This window comes from Oryza brachyantha, chromosome 12, assembly GCF_000231095.2.
Source record: "Oryza brachyantha chromosome 12, ObraRS2, whole genome shotgun sequence".
NCBI classification, from domain to species: Eukaryota; Viridiplantae; Streptophyta; class Magnoliopsida; order Poales; family Poaceae; genus Oryza; species Oryza brachyantha.
In genome coordinates, this window is record NC_023174.2 from 9475158 (window position 1) to 9484359 (window position 9202).

Below are 9202 nucleotides of genomic sequence, written 5' to 3' on the forward strand. Positions count from 1 at the left end.
GATTTATTGCGCAATTAATTTGAGGCGCTGATGTCTGCATAGAGGAGAGAGGAGGAGGCTAACATCCAGGGCCAACATGAAAGTGAGACAGGGGAAAAAGAGGAGGCTGACACGTGGGGTCCAGTGCTTGGGTGAGAGGCGAGAGGAGGGGGAGGCTGACAGCCTTGCCCCACGGGTCAGAGGGAGAGGGAACTGACGGGCTGGGCCCACAAGACGGCGAGAGAGGGAGAGAGTTTTTAGTGGGGCCCACATGGAAGAGAGGAGGGGAGGAGTTTAACGATGCAGGCCCACCAAACAGATAGGGAAAGGGAGGGAGAGAGGGGAATATTGGGCGGGGCCCACATGTCATGAAGGCAAGGGACAGACAGGTGGGGCCCAAGGCCGAAGAAAAGTGGTGACCGGCGGGTGGCCCCACCGGTCATTGAGAGAGATGTCACACCCGGAGTTTTGTCCTAAGCCTAAAATCGTAAAAAGAAATTCGTAAATAACAATTGGCTTAATTAACTCGGGAAAAATTCCTCTAAAAGAAATTAATTTAATTAAATCGAGGTTCGCAAATCAATTAACTGGATTTAAACTCAAATTGCATAAGTATAAAATTTAGCCAAACAAATTAATTTAAAACTCGGCAAAAGTGGGGCTTTTCTTTTTCCCTCCTTTTTCCTCTCTTTTTCCCTTCCTTCTCAAATTGGGCCGAAGTCCAAGTTTGGTCCTGGACAGGGATTTAATACACAATTAAGTTTAGAAATTCGTGTGAGTAATTTCTGGGCGTGACAGCACGGCTATTCGAATAGGTTATACTCAGATTAGAGGTGCACTACTGTACCCACAAGACACGACTCCACTACACTTGAACGTGCGCCGACATACCACCATGGCATACCGGAAAGGAGGCCGTGATAGGACCCGTCACATAACCCTCCCTATTTAATCGCACCACACTTCAGGTTTCACCCCCTCCTTTACACCAAGTCAGGCAGTGCCTTCTTGTGCCTTGGTAGATCCGGAAGCAGCAGAGGTTTTCGTTACACCACGATTGCCCGTCCATACTCCATCACGCCTACCCGTGCCTTAGTACATCAAATAGTTCGAAGCCATGCTTCAAATCTCACCTTACCCATTTCGGCATGTGGCTAGCACTGAATTATTTCCAGGGTTTCCCGTGAACCGGTCCTTAATTGCCATGGGTGCGACTCTCAAAACCATGCACCAACAGTCCACCATTACCAATATTTTAGTTGACATTAGCCCGAATCGGGTAATGGATCATTATTACAGCTATTCAGAACTAAGCATGATTAAATATGATCCTAGGAGCTACTTGTTCTAAGCACGGCTAAGCATTAACCTAGGCCTAACTCTAATCAAGTTACCCTTGGTCTGGCATGAATAAGGTTGGATGAACAACGGCATAATAATAAGGATTACCCGAAAATTAAATACAGTAAATACTTTAATTAAAACAATGCATATTTGAATAATAAAGCGGGGAATTTGCAATAATGGGTTCAATATGATCAAAGATGAGTGCCACTTGCCTTGCTCTGGCCCCTGGGGTACTTCAGCGACGATCTCGAAGTAAACCGGCTCTTCGGTGGGGTCTGAATCTAAGCGACAAAGCACAAAAATAAATAAAACTGGCACAAACTCTACTGAAACAACAAAAGAAAGTATTTTTAATGGATTCTTTACAATTTTATGAATTTAATGAAATTTGAATGGACCTAAACGGAGACTAGAGGAATTACTTATGAATTTTAGAAGTTTTCTGGATTTTTTAACTAAACAGAAAAGTCCTAAATCAATTATTGCGCAATTAATGGGGCTGCTGACGTCAGCGGAGAGAGAGGAAGCGCTGATGGCTGTCAGGTGGGGAACACCTGTCGGTGAGGATGAGGGGGAAGGAGGGACTGACACGTGGGCCCGGTGCCTATACCCAGAAAATATTGGAGAAATTCAATATGGATAAGTCATATCCCTCCAAAACTCATATGGTGGTTCGATCTCTAGACGTAAAGAAAGATCCATTTAGAGCAAAGGAAGATGGAGAGGATGTTTTAGGACCTGAATTTCCATATCTTAGTGCCATAGGCGCACTGATGTATCTTGCAAATAGTACGAGACCAGACATTGCTTTCGCGGTCAATATATTAGCAAGATACAGCGCCGCTCCTACCCATCGCCATTGGATTGGAGTTAAGAATATCTTTAGATACCTTAATGGCACAAGAGATTTGGGATTATTCTTTAAGAAGAACCAGGATCCGACTTTAATTGGGTATACTGATGCTGGTTATCTATCTAATCCCCACAATGCAAGATCACAAACATGATTCGTATTTTTACAAGGTGGAACTGCTATTTCATGGAAATCTTCGATGCAAACCCTGGTAGCCACTTCCACAAACCATTCTGAACTAATTGCATTATATTAAGCATCACGTGAATGTGTATGGCTTCGCAGAATGGTTAACCACATATTAACATCTTGTGGTATTGGGTCATTAGAATTACCTACCATTGTCTATGAAGATAATGCCGCCTGTGTTGTTCAGATGGAAATTGGTTATATTTAGAGCAACATCACTAAGCATATTGCTCATAAATTATTTTATCCTCATGAGCTTCAGCAACATGGAGAGATAAAAATCTTGCAAACTATGTCATGTGATAATCTTGCTGATTTGTTCATAAAATATGTACCATATTTCACATTCTCTAAATGTATTGAAACAATTGGTGTGAGGAGACTTAGAAGTCTGCAGTATTCAGGGGGAGTACCTCTCTCTACAAAATAACCTATTTCCATTATATTATACTCTTTTCTTTGTATGAGTTTTTCACCCTTTGGGTTTTTCTCATTCAAAGTTTTTAATGAGGTAATATCAACACAAGCTCTTAATATATCACGTTATTCTCCTTATTTTTCCCATTGGGTTTTTGAGGAGTTTTTAAGTGATATATCTAAATAATGAATTATACAATATCTTTCCAAGATTCGATCAAGGGGGAGTGTTATGAAATATTTGGAGTGATCTCATCCATCCAAGGGATAGATCTAATCTATCCAGATACAAAGGAGTAGAAGGAGTAGAAGCATGATTCACATATTTCTCCAATAGCTTCTCTGTCTGGAAAGAGTAACACGTTTTCCAAACGTCATGCTCCCTCGGTTCAAACCGTTTCCCCTGTATATAATGAATTGACGATGAATGAGAATATCGATCCCATTCCTCTTTCTCTGTCGTAGTTCTCAATTCTCAATAAATATAATTTAGATAGATAAGGACAGTTAGCCAAAAAGAAGTTTATCGGATCAAGGTTGAAATAAAATTTGACCAAATTTGAAATACATGAATAGTAAACCCTAGAATGAAAATTAGGGTTACGATTTCGGAGTCTCCGAGGGCGACGAAATCAACGCCACTGGATTCGGAATAATTGAAGGAGTTAATTTTTTGGGAATATTAGGATGAATGTAACCTTAAATAGAATTAGGGTTATGTCTTTGAAATTTTGGATGATGGCGAAATTATCGCCATTGATTTCAGAGTGACTCAAAGAGTTGAATATGGTTTCGGATTTTAAATCCGAGATTCAAAGGTTAAAGAATTATTCAAATCGAAGAAAAGAGTAATTTTTGGATTTATTTTGATAGGAAAAAGAAATTAGAATGGACTTCAATTATTTTATTTTCTCCTCCTTTTATTATTATTTTTATCTTTTCCCTATTTTCTTTTATTTTCTTTCCTTTCTTTTCTTTTCTTTTTTTCTTTTTTTCTTTTCTTTTCTTTTCTTTTTTTTTTCCTTTTTTTTTCCTTCTCCTGCTTTCTCTTTCCGCCTTTCTTGTTCATGCGTTCTCTGTCTTCCTTCTCCGTGCAGGCTACAGGGAGGGAGGGAGGCAGCAGCTAGCTGGGAGGTCGGGCGGATATGGGAGGGCGGCTACAGGACCAGGGAGCTGAGGGGAACCCGTTCCCCTAAGGTGGAGGCGGCTGCAGCGCCGGCGAGTAGGCCGGCGGCGTCGGCCGGTTCAAGATGGCGACGGCGACCATGGAGGCGCCGACTCCGGCGAGCTCTGGTGAGGGCGGTGGCCGGGGAAGGTCTAGGTAAGGGAGGCGAAGCTTTCTGTAGCCTCAGCCTCAGCCGGGGCGGCCGGGAGTAGCGGTGCGATGTGCAAACCGATGGCTGCAGTGGAGCGGAAACAGGGCAGCGATGCCGGAGGTGGCACTGAGGAGGCTTTCGGCGACGATTTTGCAGCGTAATTTGAGGGGATTTGCGCGGAAGGAAATGATGATTACATTTTTAACTTTGATTTTGCGAATGGAGCAGCAAGAGCGACGAATTTCTCGGAGAAGCGCCGGCTCCTAAAACACGAACGCCGGCGAAGATCGATTTGGCTGCGACGGTTCCGGCCGTGTGAGGCGGCACTACGAAAGGAGGAGAAGATCACGGCGATCCTCTTTGCCGTTGGCAGCGACCGGCAAGATGAACTAGAGAGAGAGTTGGATGGAGGATAGATGGCGGTGATGAGGAGATGACGACGGAGCAGTACTCGAGTCGAGTCGGTTTCGGCTACGTCGGTGGCGAGGCGCGCGTCCGACGACGACGCGTGGAAGCTGTCGTGGGTCAAGCAGCTGCGTGGCCATGGCAAGGTCAGCAAAACGGCGACGGCGACGGCGCACACGGGAGAGAACAGAGAGAGTCTCGCGAAGGAGAGACTGTGTGCGAGAGAGAGAGATGGAAAATGAACTGGCTGGCTGGGTCGGGCTGAATGGATGGATGAACAAACGGCGATTCGCCCGAGACCGTCGGGGGAAAATTTTAGAATTCTCGGAAGAAGTTTAATTGGCGAACGGAATGATGGTTCGCTCAATATTGACAGATACTCCGAAATAGATGAACTCGGGAATTTAGTTGGATAATGTTTTGGAATATTTGAGATATTTGGATAGAATATGAATATGGAAGATTTAGATTTGGACTATTTTGAGTAGAGGAGGTATGGTTCCAGATTTTGGTGGCGCCGGTTTAATATCAAAGTGTTAACAGAAAATTTGAATTTGGTAGTTGATAATTGAGTAGATGGTGATGAAGGAAAATATAAAAGAAAAGAATTTGGTAGTTTAGAAGCTCCAACTCGACAAAATAAAGAACGAAACTTTAAAATATTTCGCAAAAACTTTACCCTAAAATTTCTAGTATGCCACACTTTTACTAGTGTATATAATTTATTTAAATTTTATTTTCTCTTACCTATGCGAAATATATGCTTCTTCACACTGCAACTTTAAAACAACAAGAACGGAACACTGGAATTCATGAAAAATAGAATTTTGACATATTAGTTGTTTTGAAATTATTTAATATTTATTGCAATGTATCCTTGAGTATATTACAACATTTTTCCCCAATTAATTAAATTCGGATCAACAACTCGTCCCCTCCAACTTCCCACGAGAAATATGAATAGTGGGACAGGGAATACGATCGACATTGATACATATATAGTGCCCCCTAGGCCAATCCAGCACTTCTTTGACGGGTCGTAAACATCTAACCGTCATGGGTAAAAACATCCTTGACGGGCAATAGTCTAAATCCTGTCAAGGAAGAAACATCTTTGATGGGCCTTATTTCAATGCCCGTCACCGAAAACAAATCTCTGACGGGCCATCGCCATCATCAATGGCCCATCATGGAAAAGTTTTCTCTGACGGGCCTTATCGTTTGGCCCGTCGAAGATGATACATCTATGACGGGTCTGTTCTCAGTGCCCATCACGGGTCGTGTGACGCGGTAACGGGCTGCACTAAGGCCGGCAATAACTTTTGGCGACGTGCCAAAATTTGCCCTAGTCACGTATTACTTATCAGCGGTGACGGGTTGAACCATACGCAGCCATCTGTGACGGGCCTTGTTATGGCCCATCATAGATGGCTTTGCCAGTGACAGGCTCTTGGGCTCCGTCATAGTTGGGCCGTCATATTACTAGGTTTCTGTAGTAGTGATGGTTAAATAGCACGATGAGATTTGTACAAATTACTTTAGAAATCATGTGTTCTTGTGGTACAGATAGGTTTACATCACCATCTGTAGCTTTAGTATTAGCTGAAAGAGTGCAACTGCTGCAACAGATGAAAAATTACAATATAAATACTTTGATAGCGCATTCAATTGAAATTTATTAAGTTGAATCTACACCACCTGTTCAACATTTGGACTAGAATGGACATTGTCATATGACTCAATGTTATTAACAATTTCACGTGACACGTTCTTATTAACTTGTTCATGAATATTCTCCTGCAACAAAATCATAAATCATATAGTTGCTAAATATTGTAATCACTAAGTGTTCTTTTCCAACAAAAAAATAAATTAAGATGACGCACATATGCTTACAATATTATTTTCTTTGGCTGCCACCATGGTGAACCAATCCTTTGCAGGGAATTTCCTTTTTATGAAGCCACACATAAGATTCATGTCATGACTCAATACCTCTACTTGTTTTCCCATTGTTTCCATTAATAACTTTAGCATTTCATATTCCTTAGATTCCCAATGAACACCTAGTCCCTGAGAAAACTCTACCTGGCTCCAATTATTATTATTATCATAGTACCCCCGAAGTTTTGTCTCTTTTCCATCTATACCTCGAAAAACTTCCTCATAATCTTTGGTTGAAAGATTACCACATAATGTGTCTTTTATTTTGGCTAATTCATTGTAAGTCATTTCTTATTAAATAAAAAAATGTATGTAGTTAACCATAAATGAATCAAATTGCATTTCTATCTATAGGCCCCAAGAAAAGAAATGTACAAGTGCTGCCTTTAGACGGGGATCCTTTTTCTTATGTGCTTCATCCCATCCATACTGTGAACCTTTCCTTTATTTTTCTCCTTCTATGCAATAAAACAAATCAAAAGTTCTATCAAATGTCCAGTTATATAGCTTTTGATCTATACTAAAAAAGTATTAGTTGTAAAACAAGCACCATCTCTTTTGAAAGTCTAACATGACTTTTTCTTGCAGTTGTATGTGCATTCCTCTGTTGTTTTGCACATTCAGAGTTGTGTTGTAATGCGTCCTAATCAAGATGTCTTATTATGGGTGTTTTGTTCAAGATGTAGATGCATATACAAACCATATGCATTAATTAATTGATGAATCTAGACACATCTAAAAAAGTTTTAATTATTACTGTCGTAGAGAGTATAAGTTAAGTAGTGATGTACACTTAGACAACATTTGCTCTCTTAGGGAGCCATGTACCCAGGCCCTATGAACATTATTGTCTCCAATTTTGGGGGCTTATTTGCTTCATAGATGGACATATAGCATAGTTTGATGTGAAAAAGAAAATTGCATGGTAGTTGTCTTAATATTAGCATTCATTATGCTTTTCTCTTGAAATCACATTCATTTGACCCCAATGATAATTAATCTCAATATGCCTTGTCAACTATTCATATAAACTTGCTAGATCCTTTATGTTTTATGAGTCCATGATAGAGAGGAGTATTTTCATCTTGACAGATCGTCTCATGCGAGAGGAGGCAGCAACTCTGGCTCGTTTAAATTACAGGTTCGCTCTCACTGATGACTAGAGGCAGTGAGGTGAGGTTTGGTGTTCATCGGCAGTAGTCGGATCCAGAAGGTAGAAGCAGTAGCATTAGCTGAGTAGGGACGTAGTGGAGCTTTTGGGATGATGCGGCAGGTTGAGGAGATCAAGCAGGCAAGACAACTTGTTCAGGTGCAGGTCGTACGGCGGCTCAATGAGACAGTCACCCATGGGAAGAACCCGAGCGAGGAAGTGGGCAGTTTGTGCAACAGGCCTGTTGACCGACTAGAAATGAATTTTTTATTAAGTTGGTTCTTTGTTCAGCATAGACTAGGAGTGGTAATGGGTCTAACTTTTTGAAAGTAAGAGTTGACTGCAGAATATGATGAGATAACATTTTACATGTTTTTGAGGTAAATTTTTTAAGGGTTGGCACCAGGCTCGTTGGGCTTCTGGCAGTTGGGCTTAGCGTAGCGGCTTGCATAGATATCTAATACAAGACCCTTATCTTCTTGCACTCTGCGCGTGAGTGGAAGAAGCAGCTAGCCTTGGATCTTTCCTTCATGAATGCTGCGGCATGGACTGCAGTAATTGCCGCACCACCAAAGCATTGCGAAGTCACCTGCCAGCTTGGTGCGGAGAGCGGGCTGAGCACAATTGCTGTCACCAGGGGGGGGGGGTGGTCGAGGCGGTTGAGGAGCTTGGTGCCCGTCGCCGCCTTGATGCCGCTACAAAGATGAAGAACGGTGTAGAGATCGGGCTCGGTGTGCTTGCAGCGACAGCCAACGCTGCAGCTGAGATTGACGACCTCGATGAGGAAGCTAAACTAGGTGTTGCGCCCATGATGGCAAGGGTGGACAGGACAGCTGGACTAGGAGTGGCAACAGGAGTAGGCGCCATAGGCACCTGGTACAAGGCTCTCCTCCTCTTATTGCGCTCTGCAGCCCGCGTGGCACCACCGGTCCTGGCTCTCTCCCCCCGAACCCCGCGAAACGCATGGCCATGGTGGTAGCTGCGTCATTGCCTAGTGTAGCGGCAGCGAGCGGTGGCCTTCCGGCGACCACCATTGCAGTAAGCAAAAAAACAGCACCAAAGTTAGCAATAGCGCTGCAAATGTCTACTGTGGCAATATTGTTACAGATGCGGCTATAAATCATTATTTTTTTGCGGGGAGGCTATAAATCATTATTGAGTCTAGTTCAATCGTTAATGGTGGCCAAGAATGTGTGCAGTAATTTCCCGTTCTAAATATTTTCTTTTAATATGCTATCATTCATAGAATCATAGTCAGCAACAGGTTTGCGAATCTTGAAAAAAATATTGCCAATGATGGTGAATATATACTTGCTAAAATAAAATATCTTCGTGTATTTCAATCATGAAGTGGAACACAAACTTCTTCCTTTATTTTGACATTGAGATAGCAATTTTGGTTCTAATCATTTCTATTTGACCTGTGTCTAAGTTGAAACTGTTTGTGTTGGAATAATGTATCCCTAGATACATTTTTCTGTTGTTACTTCCACACTTTTAGCAATCCTAGCTTCCAAAAAAATGTATTCCAAAAAATGTAATACACATTATGTGTGTACATCTATGTTTAATCTATATATTGGACAACAGAGTTGCATGATT